Source organism: Hesperophylax consimilis, chromosome 22 (genome assembly GCF_061612785.1).
Source record: "Hesperophylax consimilis isolate HC1 chromosome 22, BYU_Hcon_1.0, whole genome shotgun sequence".
Taxonomy (NCBI): Eukaryota; Metazoa; Arthropoda; class Insecta; order Trichoptera; family Limnephilidae; genus Hesperophylax; species Hesperophylax consimilis.
In genome coordinates, this window is record NC_142857.1 from 24,363,064 (window position 1) to 24,383,022 (window position 19,959).

The 19,959-nt window shown below is 36.0% G+C and overlaps 1 protein-coding gene and 7 non-coding genes across 8 annotated transcripts in view; 4 read left to right on the forward strand and 4 right to left on the reverse strand.

Annotated features, from left to right (window-relative positions):
* The window catches only part of Ogg1 (8-oxoguanine DNA glycosylase), a 427,234-nt gene that overhangs the window by 113,511 nt on the left and 293,764 nt on the right, over positions 1–19,959 (reverse strand). The window lies entirely within an intron of this gene.
* Positions 3,791–3,862, reverse strand: TRNAP-UGG (transfer RNA proline (anticodon UGG)). The gene has a single exon. It is a non-coding gene; the product is annotated as a tRNA-Pro (tRNA).
* On the forward strand, positions 4,035–4,106 carry TRNAP-UGG (transfer RNA proline (anticodon UGG)). The gene has a single exon. It is a non-coding gene; the product is annotated as a tRNA-Pro (tRNA).
* On the forward strand, positions 4,556–4,627 carry TRNAP-UGG (transfer RNA proline (anticodon UGG)). Its single transcript has one exon. It is a non-coding gene; the product is annotated as a tRNA-Pro (tRNA).
* Positions 8,631–8,702, reverse strand: TRNAP-UGG (transfer RNA proline (anticodon UGG)). Its single transcript has one exon. It is a non-coding gene; the product is annotated as a tRNA-Pro (tRNA).
* TRNAP-UGG (transfer RNA proline (anticodon UGG)) lies at positions 8,876–8,947 on the forward strand. The gene has a single exon. It is a non-coding gene; the product is annotated as a tRNA-Pro (tRNA).
* TRNAP-UGG (transfer RNA proline (anticodon UGG)) lies at positions 17,989–18,060 on the reverse strand. The gene has a single exon. It is a non-coding gene; the product is annotated as a tRNA-Pro (tRNA).
* Positions 18,227–18,298, forward strand: TRNAP-UGG (transfer RNA proline (anticodon UGG)). The gene has a single exon. It is a non-coding gene; the product is annotated as a tRNA-Pro (tRNA).

The window sequence follows — 19,959 nt, forward strand, 5'->3', positions numbered from 1 at the left end:
AACTTTTTTTATTGCTTAACCTATTATAAACACACTGTAACAAAACAAAATATATATTTGAAAAGAGAAGAGTAATTGGTACTACAAAAGATTGTTATCACATCATGGTAAGAACATTCTTAAATGGTAGGCATGGCGTACGAGCACGATCATCTGCGCTTATTACAGTATGCCGAACAAGTTCATCTGCGCTTACCACAGCATGATAAACAAGTTAATACACGCTTATCACAGCATGCTGAACAGGGAACAAAATTATATACGATTAACACAAAAGCTCTTATCACATCATGCTAAGAACATCCTTCTATGCTAAGCATAGTGTATAAGCACGATCATCTGCGTTAATTACAGCATGCTGAACAAGTTCATCTGCGCTTACCACAGCATGTTGAACATTAAAAAAAATGATACACGATTACCACATAAGCCCTTATCACATCATGCTAAGAACATCCTTCCATGCTAAGCATAGTGTACGAGCACGATCATCTACGCTAATCACAGCATGTTGAACAAGTTTATCTACGTTTATCACAGATTTTTCATCAAGTTCATACAAGCTTATCATAGCATTTGAGAATATAGATGCCAATGGGGTGGTACTAACCCGGTGGTTCTGGTAAGCGGTGACAGCTGTGAAGCAAGTCTCGGGAAACACAAAGGTCCTGTAGTTGGTGGTGTCAGTAGGGGGGGCCCCCCGCCCGGGCAGGTACACCACGTGGAAACGCGGTTGGTAGCGGTGCATCGAGTTCAGGATTATCTGCACAATTTTATTTTATTAAAACTTCATGAACATGTATAGGTACAGGCAAATCAATTTAAATAGGACACTTTGACAAAACAGAAACGTTCATTTTTTATTTTTATACAGGGTGTATCGGCACGTACCCGACAAACTTTAACCAGCTATTCCTTAGCACATTTGGAGTAAAAAATGTTACGAGCACTTTGCGGTCCGGTAACATTTTTTTTAATAAAAAATATATTATTCATATTTTCACCACATGTCTCCAATGTTTTATCCTTTGTCAAAGTTTGAATACCCGTCTGGCAATATTTTGTTCGAGTTTCGTTGATTAATGTACGTACGTGCCTACGTTGGCGCGCTTTTACAATCACAACAAAATGGCACGGCACCATTCGTCTCATTTTTAACTATTATTATTTAGTGTGTACGAAAGAGCGAGGACACTTTTTGACACACTTGCTAATAACAGCTGTTGTACATGAGAAACAATGCAAATGACAGTGACGGAGTGTGGATTTTTTATTTATTTTTTTGTTTTTAATGGAAAAAAATGTTACCGGACAGCAAAGCGCCCATAACATTTTTACTCCAAATGTGCTGAGGAATAGCTTGTTAAAGTTTGTCGGGTACTTGCCGATACACCCTGTATGTGAATACAATGGCAGCCAGTGGACTACCGCAAAACAATCGAGGTATATAGTGAGACTAAAGGCTGAAGGTAGTAGCCAAGGGAAACAAATGAATTTATACTTCTATTATACTTTATACCTACATCATGTACAAACTTTACCATTGAAACTAGAAAAGAGGAAGACGACAGGAAGAAATAAGGTGAGAAGTAACTGACGTATGTTCTTCGAAAGAAGGTAGGCCAAATATATAGTAATCACTTACATGGCCATTGTCGTCCATCTGATTGTTGGTCAGCTTGAGCTTGTCGAAGGAGACAAGTTGCTTCATCCACTGTGCGCCGGGCGCGGGGGAGTCGGGGTGCACGTGGATGCGCGGGGGGGAGGTGGGGTCCGCCTTGCCCGCCACCACCCACGAGGAACTGTGGAGACAAATAGACATTTTAGCATTATAGACATAGGCAGACTGATGGTGATGATAGTGCCCAAGAATCCAGTACAAATTGTGCTGGATGGTGTTTAAATCCATCAATTAAATGGCCCCAACCTCTCTGAACTATGCGTCCCGGAAAACACTGGTCTGAGGCAGTCAACTCTTAGATCAGCAATATCATCAGCTGTAGGCAGACTGATAGAACCTAAGCGCAAGCCAAATACTAAGTTGGTGATCACGCTTTCGGAGTATCTGGGCCGAAGGCTTGGAATAAACTCCCTCCGGAACAAAGATCCATAACAAGTCCAACAGAATTCAGGTCTAAATTAAAAACTTACCTTTTTAAGCTGTCATACCTTTAAATTAAATATACCATTCCTGAGAGTAGCATTCTTGTATGGCCTATAATACATTCTAATCACACTTTTCTTATTGGATTTACATTATTAGAAATCTGTCTTATACCGAGGAACGAATCTGATCAAAACCTTGTACTGTACTACCGCCAGCGTAAAATTTGGTATTTGTTTCCTAAACACGCTCATTAAGGAACATAAATATGTATTATTAAAATAAATACCGAAATTTATGTCCAATTTTCCAATTATGCCCTGTGCTTGCGAACCGTATCTAAATTTCGCTAATAAACAGTTTTAATCTCAAGTGACCTACCAGGTAAGTATGGTACTGTATATTATCTCCATATATAGTTAGTAATAGCCAGAGATGTGCTTTATTTCAAATAAATCCATTTCAAATGGAAATGCAAAATGCAAAATGGGCATTTTCTATTTTGCATTTTAAATGCTTTTCTAAAAACCATTTTGCATTTTGCATTTTAAATGCTTTTCTCAATGCATTTTCCATTTTAAATGCTTTTTTGCAACATTCTTCCTATTATCTCCATTCTCCACTCATCTTTTTTTAATAAGCCCCAAATATCAGTCGGTCCTCAACCTCGCTATGAGAGATAATTTACATTTGTCAAGTTGCTCCCTGGTAGGAGCCCTGGCAATTGAGTTATAACCATTACAAAAAATACTGATTCAAATACTGAACATGGGGCCATGACGCTGTAATATTAAATGTTAGATAGCAGTTTCTATGTTTTTACGTTGGCAACATTAGTCCCGCGCAAATTTTTTGTGGTTTCACAATCTGTAGTCGTGGTGTTTTTGGATTTACCATCATGTAATATGTTTGTTCTAAATTGATGTCCATTATTAAATGACAAAATTGTTTAAAAATTCTATAATTATTTTAATTGTTTGACCTGAGAAACCATTTTGCATTTTCAATGCATTTTGAAAATAGGTAAGTATTTTGCATTTTGCATTTGAAATGCTTTTTTAAAAACCATTTTGCATTTTGCATTTTCAAATGGAAAAGTTTCGACCCATTTCCATTTTGCATTTCAAATGGTTTTGGGTACCCATTTTGCACATCTCTGGTAATAGCATAGATCATTGTAGAAATGTATTATATATTTGTACAGCGCCCTTGAGGTGATTTTGCACAAATCATCCAAATATTATTATTATGTTGGTCAGCTTACAAAACAATTATACAGCGTAAACATACTAATATGATAACTAAATTTTACAACTAGAATTTACAATTAGGCTATAGGAAGGTCATGCGAATGCCATAGCCCTTGAGCCCTTTAGCAATCTTGCAGTTGAACAGAATCAATTCGGATATCCACATTTTTACCATCAATGAAGCTGCCTTTAAAAGTCAAGCTCAATTATTACTAGTATAGTTGATATACTTACTGTTTATATAAATGTAAGAATTTTTATGACCAAATGTATTTTAAAAACGCATTAAAATTAACCATTTTGTAATGTTTTTAACATTAATAAACTGAATCGAATTGAATTGACTACTGGTAAGTTAAAATTAGACGGGTCCAACTACGATATTGTAGATTATGCATAATTAGTTAATATAGGAAGAGGAAACAAAAAAAAAACTGGGCTCGTCCGGGATTTGAACCCGGGACCTCGCGCACCCAAAGCGCAAATCATACCCCTAGACCAACGAGCCATGTTTAAATGACAACTTAATTAACTACTTGTTATGCATATTCATATTGCAACAGGTAATGCATTATTCTAGCTGCAGTGTCATCAGAAATCTTTTATGTGTCACGATGTCATTTTTACAATACATTATAATTTTTTAAAACTATTCGCATATTTGTTTTACTTATTCAGTTGGCTCGTTGGTCTAGGGGTATGATTTGCGCTTTGGGTGCGCGAGGTCCCGGGTTCAAATCCCGGACGAGCCCAATTTTTTTGCTCTTTGATGCAAAACCACAGCGTGAGGGGTAGCTAAAAAATTTACATCATCTTGTCTAACTAACTAACTAACTAACCATCAGGCCGATTCCTCGCAGGGGTAGGCAGAGAGGACGGACCTCCAAACAACTTGATCTCGAAACACACTTCTTGCCTCATTCACATTCATAAATCGTCTCATACATACTCTTCTTAATAATAATTTTGACTCTTGACATGGCTTGACTCAAGTATCTGATTCACTTGATCGTGCCATGTCTTCCTCGGGCGTGGACAACTAAAACCATTATGTAAACAGTTCGTGACATGTGTAATGACGACTAATGACTTTCTGATGACACTGCAAGATGACTTGAAGTAGTGCATGTTACCTTCGCTTTATAATGAGTTCAGTACTAATGTGTACGATAAGTTATTACTTCAGTTGTGGTTTATACATGGCTCGTTGGTCTAGGGGTATGATTTGCGCTTTGGGTGCGCGAGGTCCCGGGTTCAAATCCCGGACGAGCCCGGTCACCTTTTTATTCTCTTTTAGTTTTTATTTTTATCTAATCTGGGCCTTTTATGAATATTTTTGCATTATATGAGATAGGCACTCTCCGTAGTGGTCGGTTATTCAGACTACGAGTATTCTGAACTGACACGAACAGATTATTTCCTATCGAATCGAATGAACGTTGAAAATTTCAAAATATATTATTATAATTCGTAAATTTTTTATTTACACCAGGAAAACTGGAAAGAATTATTATTTCTCTCTATAAAATCAAAAATATGTATTTCAGCATAAGAAAGAAAAAAAACTTTTATAAAATATGGTCGCCCGGTCATATATGTCCCTTAAATACCGGAGGGGTTAAAGCGATGCACTACGTCGTGTAATATTTTAAATTGAGCCGCTATCAATAACAACCCTTACGTAGATGGCGATAAGATTTAAATTCCCGCTTAACACCATCCGCCTGTTTTGATTTATGCAAGAAAAAAATATGGCCAAAAAGTGCCTTTTATTTTATTTTGTGGATGTTCAGGCATAAATATTAATTTTTTTCCCGATCATTTTATAAATAACTTAATTTCCCACATTATACAATAAAATTATAACCGAAAATGAGTTCGCAAGTAGGAGATTTTGAAATTTAAAGCAGTTTTCATTGACCTTATACATTATTTTTTTATGGGCTTATAAAAAGACTTATCTAAAAAATACTCGATTATTTCAAAGGTCAAGATGTATTCTACTCGCAGTATTTGATTAAAGCATCTGAAACATTTCTAGGCGACCAAAAATTCAAACCAAAAACACATGATTTTGCATTACTACGTATGGCATCGCCTTAAAGCGTAACTAGTAAATAGTGTATTTTCATGCATTTCAAGCACCGGTTTTTTTCACGACAACTCAAGTCTGTCCGAAGAAACCTTCCTACAGAAGCAACAAAACTACTTATCAACTCCTACGTAGTCTCACGTCTCGATTACTGCAACGGCATTTATGCCAGCCTTCCAAAATATCAAATTGACAAACTTCAATCAGTGTTTAATGCAACAGCACGGCTCATAACCTGGGTTTCAAAATATTCGCATATTTCAGAACACCTTCGTAACCTTCACTGGCTCAAGTGCCCTGAAAGAATCCAGTACAAACTGTGCTGGATGGTGTTTAAATCCATCAATGAAATGGCCCCACCCTACATTTCTGAACTATGCGTCCCGGAAAACACTGGTCTGAGGCAGTCAACTCTTAAATCAGCAACATCATCAACTGTAGGCAGACTGATAGAACCTATGCGCAAGCTAAATACATACTAAGTTTGGTGATCGCGCTTTCGGAGTATCTGGGCCGAAGGCTTGGAATAAACTCCCTCCGGAACTAAGATCCATAACAAGTCCAACAGAATTCAGGTCTAAACTAAAAACTTACCTTTTTAAGCTGTCGTACCCTTAAATTAAATATACCATTCCTAAGAGAAAGTCCAGTAATATTCAATTTTTCAATTAAGTCCTAAATCCTGTATCTAAATTTCGCCAATAAACAATAATTAGATAATGTTAATTAAGTGTAAATCTCAAGTGACCTACCAAGTAAGTATTGTACTGTATATTTTCTCCATAAATAGTTAAGTAATAACATAGATCACAGTAGAAATGTATTATAAGTTTGTACAGCTCCCTTGAGGTGATTTTGCACAAAAACGGCGCTATACAAGTCATCCAATTATTATTTTTATAAGAAATAATAACCTGTGAAAGGCATATCTGTATCTCTTATCATCCACCGGTATGAAGTCCATCATGAGCATGTATTCAGCTGCCGGGTCCAGCCCGCCCAGCCTGGCCTGGAAGGCGGGGAACATGCGGCGACCAGCTTTGGTCACGATCATCTCCGTGCCCAGCTCGTTGAACTCATCCCATAGAGGCTTCATCTCCAGCAACGCACAGCAGGAAGAGAGGCTGGGATGAATCGGGAGGCTCTATAAAAGAAAAACTGATTTAGGTTAGGTGTAGATGGAAGAAGTCCTATAGTACTTGAGTCGGGCTACATGGAGAAAAATTACTGATATTTATTTACGCCCTAATGTGCTTTTACAAAAGTAGTTAACAAGTAATACAGTAAAGTTGTGTTACATAGTTTACAATAGATTATGATTTTTGATTAAATTAAGGTAAATTCAAATTAATAGTGTGAATTACGGAAAGCTAAATATGTATTAAGGAACATATACATATAAAAACAAAAGTGTATTCACTACAGAGTTGTGAATTCATACATCTCAGTAAAATGATTGAAAAGATTTCGTTTTATAAGTAATACAATATTCTACAATATTCCCAAATTTATTGCCAAAATGATGTAGTCTATTTATAGGTGTATGAGTTTCATAGTTGGTTTAAAATTGTCACAGTAAAATGTAGCATTAATAAATTATCAGATATGAAATACTGTTAATTTATTAAAAATCTGGTCAAATTATTCGTTTTTAAAACGGGACTGCATGCCTTTAACGAATGAATAAACAGAGTTCCTGATAAAATATCAATTATAAGCGAATGTTTTATGAGGACAGCGGAACACGTGTTCATACAAATATTGATATTGATAATGACAAACTGATTTTGTCGCATTCCGTCATGATATTTATTAGGCAAAGAACACGCGTTCTCGATATATTCTAAATGACTAATGTTTTTTCAGGAAATTGGCATGCTATCACTTTTTTAACAGAATCATTTCACTCCGTGCATGTCGAGAATCAAAATGGTAGTATTTAAGAGACGGTGTATTCATGTGGATGAAGCAAGATTTGTGCCAAGTAAACTTGTCCCAATGTAAAATCTGGAAATCATTTTGAGGCAAATTTCATCATTTTCAATCATTTTGCTGGAGGCAAACCACGTGACCATATTTTCAGCACCTGGGTAGTTCGATAAAACTCTATATAACGATATTTGCGAACACGGTCAGAATATGATTCCAGCAGTCGGTAGACAAAAGCCTAGAAGTATTTTTTTTTAATTTTTACTGTTGTAATTGTACTAGTCTGACGTTCAGGAATGTCAATTCATAGACAGTGCAGCCAGCGTTAGTCCATTTTCAAGTTTTGCAATTGACATAATGCTCATGTTATTCTGCGATTCTCGATCCCTCAGCGTTTGGTCAATAGATTTAGAAGAGTTGAACCAGTCTTGCACCCCTCTTGACCATTTTGTGTGAAGGAATGAAAGGGGAAAGAGATAATAGTAACGATATCGTAAAATTTTGAAAATAAATGAGATCCCTGAGGAATTCCTATTTAGGAAGCATGTTTACGAGAGATGGGAAGGCTGACAGAGATATTGAAAGAAGGGTAAATGCAGATAACTCCATTAATGGAGGACTCAACGCAGTTGGCGCTAACAAAAATTTGTCCAAAGAAGCGAAGTTAGCAGTCCATAATGGAGTGCTGGTACCTACCCTGATGTATGCAAGTGAGGCATGGAACTGGCAAAGAAAGGATGAAAGTAGATTGAATGCTGTTGAAATGAGATCCCTGAGGCGTATGTGTGGTAAAACCATGTATGATCGTGTGAGGAATGTGGAGATCCGCAAAGAGAGCAAGGCTGATGTAAGCCTAATGAGTAAGATTAAGAAAGGGACGCTTTGATGGTTTGGGCATGTAGAGCGAATGGGCGAAGAAAGGAGTGCTAGGAGGATATATGATGCAAATGCGAATGGTAGCAGAAGTCGGGGACGCCCGAGGAAGACATGGCACGATCAAGTGAATCAGATACTCGAGTCGGGCCATGTCAAGAATCAGAATTATTATTAAGAAGAGTATGTATGAGTCCATTTATGAATGTGAATGGGGCAAGAAGTGTGTGCCAAGATCAAGTTGTTTGGAGGTCCGTCTTCCTCTGCCTACCCCTGCGAGGAATCGGCGTGATGGTTAGTTAGTTAGTTAGTTAGGCAAGATGATGTAACTTTTTCAGCTACTCCTCACGCTGTGGTTTTGCATCAAAGAGCAAAAAAAAATGGGCTCGTCCGGGATTTGAACCCGGGTCCTCGCGCACCCAAAGCGCAAATCATACCCCTAGACCAACGAGCCAACTGAATAAGTGAAAAAATATGCTAATAGTTTTAAAATAAATTATAATGTATTGTAAAAATGACATCGTGACACATAAAAGATTTCTGATGACACTGCAGCTAGAATAATGCATTACCTATTGCAATATGAATATGCATAATAAGTAGTTATTTAAGTTGTCATTTCTACATGGCTCGTTGGTCTAGGGGTATGATTTGCGCTTTGGGTGCGCGAGGTCCCGGGTTCAAATCCCGGACGAGCCCAGTTTTTTTTTGTTTCCTCTTCCTATATTAACTTTTTTGCCACTGTGATGATATCAGGAGGTCTAGCACGGACGATAGGTAAAGCCTTACGTCAATACGATATTGATGAAATATGTCATCTATGGTCAGTTAGCGATATTTGCGAGCACGATCAGAATATGATTTCGACGGTCGGTTGACAAAAGCCGTTACTTTTAGCACAGCCTGCAATGTGCCAGATAAGCTATAATTTTGTTCGATATGCAAAATAACTGGCTTATTAATGCATGGAGGTGAACTAACAAAGCTCTTAGAATTGAAAGAATTCGTGCACACGATTCTAAGACTTAATTAATTCATCTAAGAAGCTATCAATTGAATCCGTTCCAGATTGGAAAAAACATAAGTTGTTTGTTAGGACTAAAGACTTCGAGAAATAATTAACTTCCTTTTATGTATATTAAAGTTATTATTTTAGTTTGGTAGTTTCATGTTAACATTTACATAGCCGTCTGACGTTTAAGAATGTCAATTCATAGACAGATGCGCCATTGTTGCCAGCGTATATCGATTTCTTATTTACTGCATTATCAATACGGTCTGGCTATCAACAGCGCGACCACGCTCGGTAAATCGGTATAAAATCATCGGCAGTTACGCCTATCGATCCCATATTGTAAAGTTATCGATTTCACTGTTGCCAGAGTTCGAGAACGCTTTGAATAACCAGACACTGCGCAGGGTCTGAATGTTCGTTTTTAACCAAACCGTTAACGAATCGGGTAAAGTGGCGACGCAAAAACGAGTAAGGTGAATAAATTACAACGCAATTGTAAAAGTGTCTAACTGAATGATGGAAACAAAATATTCGATTTTGAAAGCAATACTGAACTTTTGTTTACCCGATGGAAAAAGGACTACCTAATTATTTGTAAGCAGGTTTTATTTTCAAAGACCAAATAATACGGAAAATCGTTTTGAATAGAATAAAGAAGAAAACAAGAAATATAAATTTGAATGGAAACAAATGTAAAACTTACTTAGTACCTTTTCTAGACTATTTAGCTCTTTCTTACACTGACACGTCTGAAATTGTATATCGCTATCCCATTTTAAATTCGTAAACATGGTGATACACAGTTTTGCAAAGAAAAATATGTCCAAATTGGACTTATATTTTGATCATGAAACACGCCCACAAGACACTTCTCGTGTTATTCTTCTTTATTATTACAGGGCAAATTGCCTGAGTACTGTCAGATTCATTTATGGAGAAATCAGATTTATTAGTATTATCTTCTTCTTCAAAGTTATGTGGCACTTTAGTTAGATATGTATTTATACATAGAATTTTAAACAATAACATCGACTGTACCGAACTTCTGTCCCTTATTCATTTTAACATACTTTGAGACGAACACGACATACAGTGCTATTCCACACGCTTAATTATAAAACAAATGCAGCATCTAATTTGCCAATTAACCGAGTTCTTCATACTCTAAATAATATTTGTCTAAACTCAAACATTGACATTTTTTCGGATTCACTGCCCAAATTCAAACGTGGCATCATGTCAATAATATAAAATGTTCAATGCGTATACATACAGACACACACACACACACACACACACACACACACTCACACCCTCATACACTACACACACACACCTACATATTACACACGTCACCTGGTAATTAAGGAATAAACATCCACTTAGCAGACATTACAAGGAGACATATCATAGGTACTCTAAATGATATTTGCCTAAACTCAAACATTGAAATTTCATCGGATTCACTTCCCAAATTCAAACGTGGCATCATGTCAATAATATTTTTTTGTTTTTGAATCTTTATTTAGATGTACGCAAATTTTTAATTTTATATAAACTTACACAAATGAAAAAATATCTTTGTTTTAAACCACTTTATTACATTTATAGACGTCGACCGGTTTCGGTTGAACTCAACCTTCATCAGGACAGTACAAATATAAACTGATAAAGTTTATATTTGTATAAGTGTTTGCTTCCTTCGATAATTTTATATAAACTGTTTAATGCGCATACATACAGACACACACACACACAAACACTTACACATACACTACACACACACACACACCTACATACTACACACGTCACCTGGTAATTAAGGAATAAACATCCACTTAGAAGACATTACTAGGAAACATATCAGAGTATCCAACATGAAGTATCCAATTCTTGTATATTGTTTCATCACTGTAAATCATGTACGGTTTGTTTCTATGATATATATAAAAAAATACTATCGCAGACTCGTGATATATCACCGTATATTATAATTCGAATTAAAAAGACAATTAACACACTCCGTTGGGAAGGGTAGGTTTTTTTTTACGCCGGTTCTACTAAAATGTCGGAAAACGCATTGCTGTCCGATAATTTTATTTAAATATTTTATATCAATCTCTTGGTAAGGGTCCCAACTATATGTATACGTATTTAAAAATGTGAACCAAGACTTCCCCATCTTCAAATTCTCGTATTTTGTGTGGAAGAGTATTTTATCAAAGGGAAACTGTATTTAAACCCGTACACTAATCACACTGAAAATACGGATGTTTTTTGGCGATGATTTGTGCGAAAATGAAAAAAAAATGGAATGTAAAACAATACGTAATTTTTTATATATAAAACATCACTAAATGGCTCAACACTGACTTTATCTTTCGTTAATGTCGTCGGGTTACATAAATAGGCTTTAATTTCGGACAATATTTTTATAATGGGGTGTGGTGAGTACTACGTAAATTTTAAAAATAAAATCTATGTATTATCATCAAAATATAGCTTTTTGAAATAATATTTTCCTGAGCAAGGGTCCTTTGTTTTCACCCCCATGAACTATGTCGAATTAATCTTTTAAAATACCAAATCATTTTTAAATATCTTGTTTTATGTCAGGTCTTAGGCCACGTCCGCACAGGCAGGCGGCTTGCTTAGCGCCTAGAGTCTAGCGAGTCACCTAGCGAGTAGCTTAGTAAAACAAACGTTCTAGAACACTCGCGACTGACCGCACTGCGCGCTTGGCGTCTAGCTAGTCGCTATGCTAGTCGCTTTGCGGGTATCGAAGTGAACGAACGTGTTGGTTTTTTGTCACTAGGCGCGAGGCACTTTTGAAGAGAAAAATGGACGAAATATTAATTGCATCTGTTTTTAAAAGAGAACCTCTGTGGAATCCAGCTAATGAACTACATAAAAATGTAGTTGTCTTAAAAAAAAATAATAATTATGTCATAATTTTTTTTACAATGAGACGTTAATTATGGTTATGGCGTTGGATTATGTATACTAAGAAGTATATCAAATGATTCTCTGGGCTGGACTGGTAAAATTTTTCGTCAAAATTACGCAATTGTTTATATACAGAACATTAAACTGCCCATGACTTGACCGTGACTTATTTATGTCATAAACCCAACATGATGGATAAGGCCGTGAAATGGTATATTTTAAAGATGAATTTTCTGTAAGTAGCAGTTTTAGAGCTATTTTTGAAAGTGACATCTCGTCAACTAGACGACAAGCAAATGACCAAGACCCACCACGCAAACCACCTTCAGTGCGGACACCGTGTATCCTAGCAAGTCGCCAGAATGCAAGCCACTAGGCTCTAGGCGCTAAGCAAGCCGCCTGCCTGTGCGGACGTGGTCTTATACAAACCTAGTATTCATTTAACTATTACTACACTAGTTAATATTTATTTTAATTATGTATTAAGGTATTAGGAACTAACACAAAAATTCTGCCTCAACACAGGCTAGCCTAGTGAGGCGGTATTTGAGAAACCTCAACCGTACTTTTATTTTCTTTTTACCTTCACAATATTATGTTTGTATTTTTCTGTTAATTTTATAACCTTAAATATAAAAGTTACAAATCAATGTACACCATAATATGTATGTATAGTTGTAATGTGTAAAGTTTCCTAAATAATGATAATAATAATTATTATTATTGTTTAACTGCACTTCTATTAACAACTGTATTACTTGCAATAATAATTTTATGTCCACATTACTTGTAATCACTCTATTGTAAAAGCCATTTTATGGCGTTTAAATAAATAAAATGTTATTGCTCGTCTGAAGAATTTTTCTATATAGAAGCAGTTCCAATTTTGTAAATGACACTTAATTTACAAAGAAAATTTGAGTTCATTGCGCGTAAATAATTTCACGCAGCAATAACGCACACCACGGATAACGGAAATATTTTTTTATTTTTTTACTATAGCGACTATTTAAACATCGTACTTACAAAATATTAAAGAGTGAATAAATGTACCTATAGTAAATTGTATTTCTTAGTCCTCCTCACTAGGTGACCTGTGCTGAGGCGGAATAAAGTTATTCATTTCTATTATATTAGTTTGCTATCCATAACAAGTCCGACAGAATTCGGTCTAAACTAAAAACTTACCCTTAAGCTTTCATACCTTTAAATTAAATATACCATTCATGAAAGAAAGTCCAATTATATCCAATTTTCACATTATGTCCTAAATCCTGTATCTAAATTTCGCTAATAAACAATTAGTTAATGTTAATTAAGTGTTAATCTGAAGTGACCTACCAGGTAAGTATGGTACTGTATATTTATTATCTCCATATACATATAGTTAGTAATAACGTTGATCATTGTAGAAATGTATTATATATTTGTACAGCGCACTTGACGTGATTTTGCACAAAAACGGCGCTATACAAATCATCCAAATATAATTATTAGTTTTCTATGTCGTTTTTGAGTTTTTTCATTAATCTCTTTCAGCCAGACTTTTATTCTTGATTTGTAATCATTCAAATTTTCTATTCGCTTTATATCTGGGGGAAGGATATTGTGGAGTTTTGTCGCAAAATAAATATAATTTCTCTGCCTGAATGTGGTTTTATGACCTGGAATATTTTTTATGTCATTGTGATTTGACGTTGTTTTATGAATACGCGGTATTGTAGAGGATTCAGTATTTTTGAATAGTTTCAATTGTATATTTTTAGCATATACAGGGTTTTCCAATAAGAGGTGTTATTTTGAATAGCCCGCTATTTCGGTAAATGTTACTTTTGAAGATGTTTTTTTTTACATTTGACAAGTAGAAACTACGTCACTAATAAAAATGGAACGATACATGCTTCAACAACGCATTGAAATTATTAAACATCACTTGAGTGAATCAAATGCAAATCATCTTGAGTGATGAGGCCCATTTCCAGCTCGGTGGCTTCGTCCACAAGCAAAATTGTCGCATCTGGGGCTCGGAAAATCCAAGAATTATTGTTGAAAAGCCTCTCTATCCTCAACGTGTGACTTTCTGGTATGGTTTATGGTCCGGCGGATCATTGGACCTTACTTTTTCGAAAATGAGGCTGGAGCAACAGTTACGGTGAATGGATTGCGCTATCGAGAGATGATCAATGATGTTTTATAGCCGAAATTGGATAGTATTGATCTGGACAGCGTTTACTTTTAACGAGATGGCGCTATGTGCCACACGAGCAACTAAACCATTGATCTTTTACGATTGAATATCAAAATAACACCTCTTATTGGAAAACCCTGTATTTGCTGTACATTTGATACATCAAAACTATTGAAAATTTCAATCGAAAGCGTTCCTTCAGTATGGTCTTTATGGTGCCTTTTTGAATTGTGTTATTTATTTATTTTATTATTTTGCTTAGTGACATAAGTTTTTAAATTCACATGTAGAGGTGTTTTTTTTCTCAATATTAGTGTTTGAAAATTGCATCTGTATGTAGGTGGCGGGTTAAACGAAGATTGTTGTTGGTAATCTGACCTCTTTTCTCTGTGCAGAAGTCCTGTGGCCAGACGCAGGGGTGGAGTCCTCACTGTCAGATCCGGAGCCCCCGTGAGAGGCCCCTTGCCTGCCGCGGCTACGCCCCGCTGACTGTAGGCAGGCTGGAAAAAATGAACTCATTGAAAAAAGCGAAGGTATGGATATAATTTGCAACTTGAGACAATATGGGGAAATTTTTAACTTCGCCTATCAGAACTGTATTCCTGAAAATACCAATTCACGACAGTCAACCAACCCTCTTAGGTCGTCATCAGCGGCATCAGCTATCGGAAGGATGAAGGAACTATTCCATTCAATGGGAATGCAATAAGACATCGTACATTCCATTTATTGGTTTAATATGGGCCGACGATATTGATTATTGATTCTAACTGCATTCCTGGATGAATTGAAAATAATAATAAGCTGTTTTCGTAATGTGTCGAAATCTTCAGAATTGGAATTATCGGGGGAATTATATAGGGGAATATTCACTGTCGAGATATTCCATATTTTATTGAAACTTACAGAAGACGTAGCACGTTCGAGCGAACCAGATAATTGACCCGGGTCATGTTTAGAGTCAGAATAACAGAAGAGTTCTTAGAGTAGATGTATGTAAGGCATCATAAGGATACACTATTCCTGTATAAAGTAGTTAACAATAATATTCAATGCCCAGAGTTGCTAATCAAGATTCCATTTAATGTACCTGCGCGTTCAACACGCTCTTGTGTCCTGTTCAGGGTTGATCAAAGCAAAACGAACTCTTAACAGAATTCTTGCCTAAACAGACTATGCCATAAATACAATAGCGTATTATCCAAGGTTGATATTTTCAATTCCGAACTTACCAAATACAAGAGGTCCGTAAAAGAATATTTCTCTGTTGGTTTGTGAATAATGTTTATGTCTCTATTGTTTATATATCTATAATGATTTGATTTATACCTACAACCTCTCTCCATGGCTATGCTATAAATGTATTGTTTTGTAAATTGTTCGTTTTATATAATCTTTGTTTTGTATAATTTATTTAAATAACTTATTCCATATTATGCTGTCTCAGTTAAAGTCACAAGGAGGAAATCCATAATTGGTTTTATTTTACTATATAATACTTATGTACAAACTGATTAAATGTAAACAGTCGATTTCCCGAAAATTAATAAATAAAGCGTACACCAAGAGGTCGAGCGCGGACGATCGTTAAAGCCCTTTGTTAATACGATATTGACGAAATCCGTCATCTATGGTCAGTTAGCGATATTTGCGAACACGGTCAGAATATGATTCCGATAGTAGGTAGACAAAAGCCGCTGCTTTTAGCGCGACCTAGGGTAAGGTGTCGGATAATCCGTTAATATTCACAACTTTTTGGATAATGTCGTTTGGATAAGCAATCGACTTGAAATTGGTTTTAATTAAATTTTAAAATTTAAAATTTAAAGTAATGGACGAAAGAGACATCTCTGGTCAGTTTTATAATAAATTTTATTTGATTAATTTGTGTTATTTCACAATTAATTAATTAAAATAATATATAGTATATTTGCGGCACGTTCCAGAGTGGAAGATACTACCAGTATCGCCCTGGTGTAAGACCACCATTCAGAATTGAAACGTTGCTCCAAATGGCTTTAGCCGTGTTTAGTGACTAGATCTGAATAGCCAGGTACTTCCCCACCTTCCTCTTTCCCTTCCCCACTTACCTTCAGCCTCACAACATCCCCCAATTGGGGATGCTATAGTCTCACTGGCTCCAGACGGGAGCAGTTGGGACTCTTGTAAGGTATTCACTATAAAAAATAAAAATAAAAATAACGAATTACAGGCACCTTTTCATTGATCAAATGGATTCATCCAGATTGTATCGTTTGTCAAAAGAGGTCTATTGAAGACTAAAATGATTGAAATATTTTTTTTCACAATAATGTGGCAGTGCGTTTGAATTACAATGTGCTGATTCATCATTATTAAAAATTCTACTCTCTTGAGAGCTGGTTGACATATTATAATCTCATAGTGCGAATGCAAATATATTATTGTGCTGATTTGTCGTCTGCTGCCGAATCTCAATTTCGAGTGGTATTCTCTGGTGAGTCTTTCTGTTTATATGTATTTTAGTGGCTGGTTTATAAGTTTTTGCTTCTCCTGCAGAGTGAATTCAATAATCAATCCAATTTTTTCATGGGGAATTAAAATATTCCCTGATGGTCTGTGTTATTACCAGCCAGATCATCACCATCGTTCATTATAAAAAATAACTGGCTTATTAATGAATAATGGTGAACTAACTAAGCTCTGCCACAGAGATTGCTATTTGCTAGAGTCAGCAAACAGTTTATTAACGATTGACAAAGCAATTCAGACAGTCCGTAGACAAAACCGCTGCTTTTAGCACGGCCTCCAAGGTGTCGGATATGCTGTCAATATAGATAGTTTTTTGGATAATGTCATTTGTTATGCAAAATATTTGGCTTATTAATGAAATGAAGTTGACTAACGAAGCTCTTAGAATTGAAAGAAATAGTACACACAATCCATAAACTTTATTAATTCATCTCAGAAACAAAACTTGTTAGTCATAAGGCACCACTAAAGACCTCATGAACTAATTATAATAATAATAATATTTGGATGATTTGTATAGCGCCGTTTTTGTGCAAAATCAGCTCAAGGGCGCTGTACGAATATAATTATAATACATTTATACAATGATCTATGTTATTACTAACTATACATGGAGATAATATACAGTACAATACTTAACTGGTAGGTCACTTGAGATTAACACTTAATTAACATTAACTAATTGTTTATTAGCGAAATTTAGATACAAAATTTAGGACATTATTGGAAAATTGGATATAACTGGACTTTCTCTCAGGAATGGTATATTTAATTTAAGGGTATGACAGCTCTCTTTTTAGTGTCAAAAAGTACCGCCAGTGTTGCCAGCGTTATGCCATTTGAATTTTTACAATTGCCATAATCATCCTATTATTCTGCAATTCTCGATCATCAGCGTTTGGACTCAGAGATTGAGAAGAGCTGAACCAGTCTTGCACCTCTCTTGTTCATATTATGTGATGGAAGGAAAGGGGAAATAGATAGTAATAAAAATATCGCAGAGTTTTGAAAACAGACAGATCAAGTAAGTTTTTCAGCTACACCTCTCGCCGTGGTTTTGCATCAAAGAGCAAAAAAAATGGGCTCGTCCGGGATTTGAACCCGGGACCTCGCGCACCCAAAGCGCAAATCATTCCCCTAGACCAACGAGCCAACTGAATAAGTAAAACAAATATGCGAATAGTTTTAAAATAAATTAAGGTATTGTAAAAGTGAAATCGTGACACATTAACGTTTTCTGATGACACTGCAGCTAGAATAATGCATTACCTATTGCAATATGCATGATTAGTAGTTAATTAAGTTGTCATTTAAACATGGCTCGTTGGTCTAGGGGTATGATTTGCGCTTTGGGTGCGCGAGGTCCCGGGTTCAAATCCCGGACGAGCCCAATATTTTTTGGTTAATTTTACGATTTTGTTGTAAAGGTCTATCCTAAAATTTTTCAATAAATGGGATAGCAGGGGGCGTAGAAACCCTAATAATTAAATTACAGAGCATTTTGCATAGCCCCCTTCTTTGGTGAAATGTCTTTGGTTAATTTAACTAATTTACCCTTGAATGCTTTTGAAGTAATTTTTCTACAGCACTGTAACATATATTCCATAATAGTTATTGAAATAGAAAACGAAAATGGTCCTCGAAAGAGAGTTTAGAAACTAATATAAGTGACGTAAAAATAAGACTGAAAGCTGTAGAAATGAGAGCCCTGAGGAGTATGAGTGGTAAAACCTAATATGATCGTGTGAGAAATTGCAAATAATGCAAGACTGATAAACGCGTAATGAGTAAGATTAATAAAGAGACGATTAGATGATTTGGGATGCAGAGCGAGTGAAATAAGAAAGTAGTGCAAAGAAAACGTATTACGCAAATGGAACGCTCAAGACAGATATAGCACGATTCAGTTAACCAAATATTTGAGATAAGGGTATGGGTACGCTGTGTGGGGTGTGTTTTTAAGGAAATAAAGGAGAAGAAGTTCTGCAAAGGAAAAAGGTATGAGGTATCTGCAGGGTAGTGTGTCCATGAGTGACGGAGTATGAATTCATTTCTCCCATTGCAGTGCAAAGTGATGGGTCGAAAGAATCTGCTGGAGAAGTCAAAGGGTCTCTCTTAACCAGTGGCTCCGATCCTACCCGCCACGCAGTAGGTGGGCAAATGCATCCGCCGCCAAGACCTAGTCAAATCTCCCCCCTTAAACCCGGGCACCCTTGCTTAACCAAACGTAGCGAACCACTTGGGGTGACATCAGGCTGAAGTGTTGGTTATCCAATAAATGCTTTCCGGGGCGACGGTACCCATACCTGCCTCACGGATTGAGTTTAACTGACAACAGTGTGTTAGAGTTTTGGTCTGAGGCAGTCAACTCTTAGATCACCACATCAGCAGCTGTAGGCAGACTGATATAACCTAAGCGCAAGCCAAATACTAAGTTTGCTGATCGCGCTTTCGGAGTATCTGGGCCGAAGGCTTGGAATAAACTCACTCCGGAACTAAGATCCATAACAAGTCCAACAGAATTCAGGTCTAAACTAAAAACTTACCCCAGATGTGACCGTTTCCTTTTCTGATTTTTCTGTTTCAGATTTGCGTTTAAGAATCACTAATATTGTCTTCAATATTTAAAAACTTACCCTTTTAAGCTGTCATACCCTTAAATTAAATATACCATTCCTGAGAGAAAGTCCAATTATCATCTAAATTTCGCTAATAAACAATTAGTTAATGTTAATTAAGTGTTAATCTCAAGGGAACTACCAGGTAGGTATTGTTCTGTATATTATATCCATATATAGTTAGTAAAAACATAGATCATTGTAGAAATGTATTATACATTTGTACAGCGCTCTTGAGGTGATTTTGCACAAAAACGGCGCTATACAAATCATCAAAATATTATTATTATTATTAGATGAGATCATAATGTCTAAGTACTTGTATTCTGACAGCATGATTAGTGGAACATGTTCTTAAGCTAACTGGTCAGAATGAGAAAAAAATAAAAGTACTTACGCAGCATCACTCGTTGCTCTATTCAAAACAAAAATA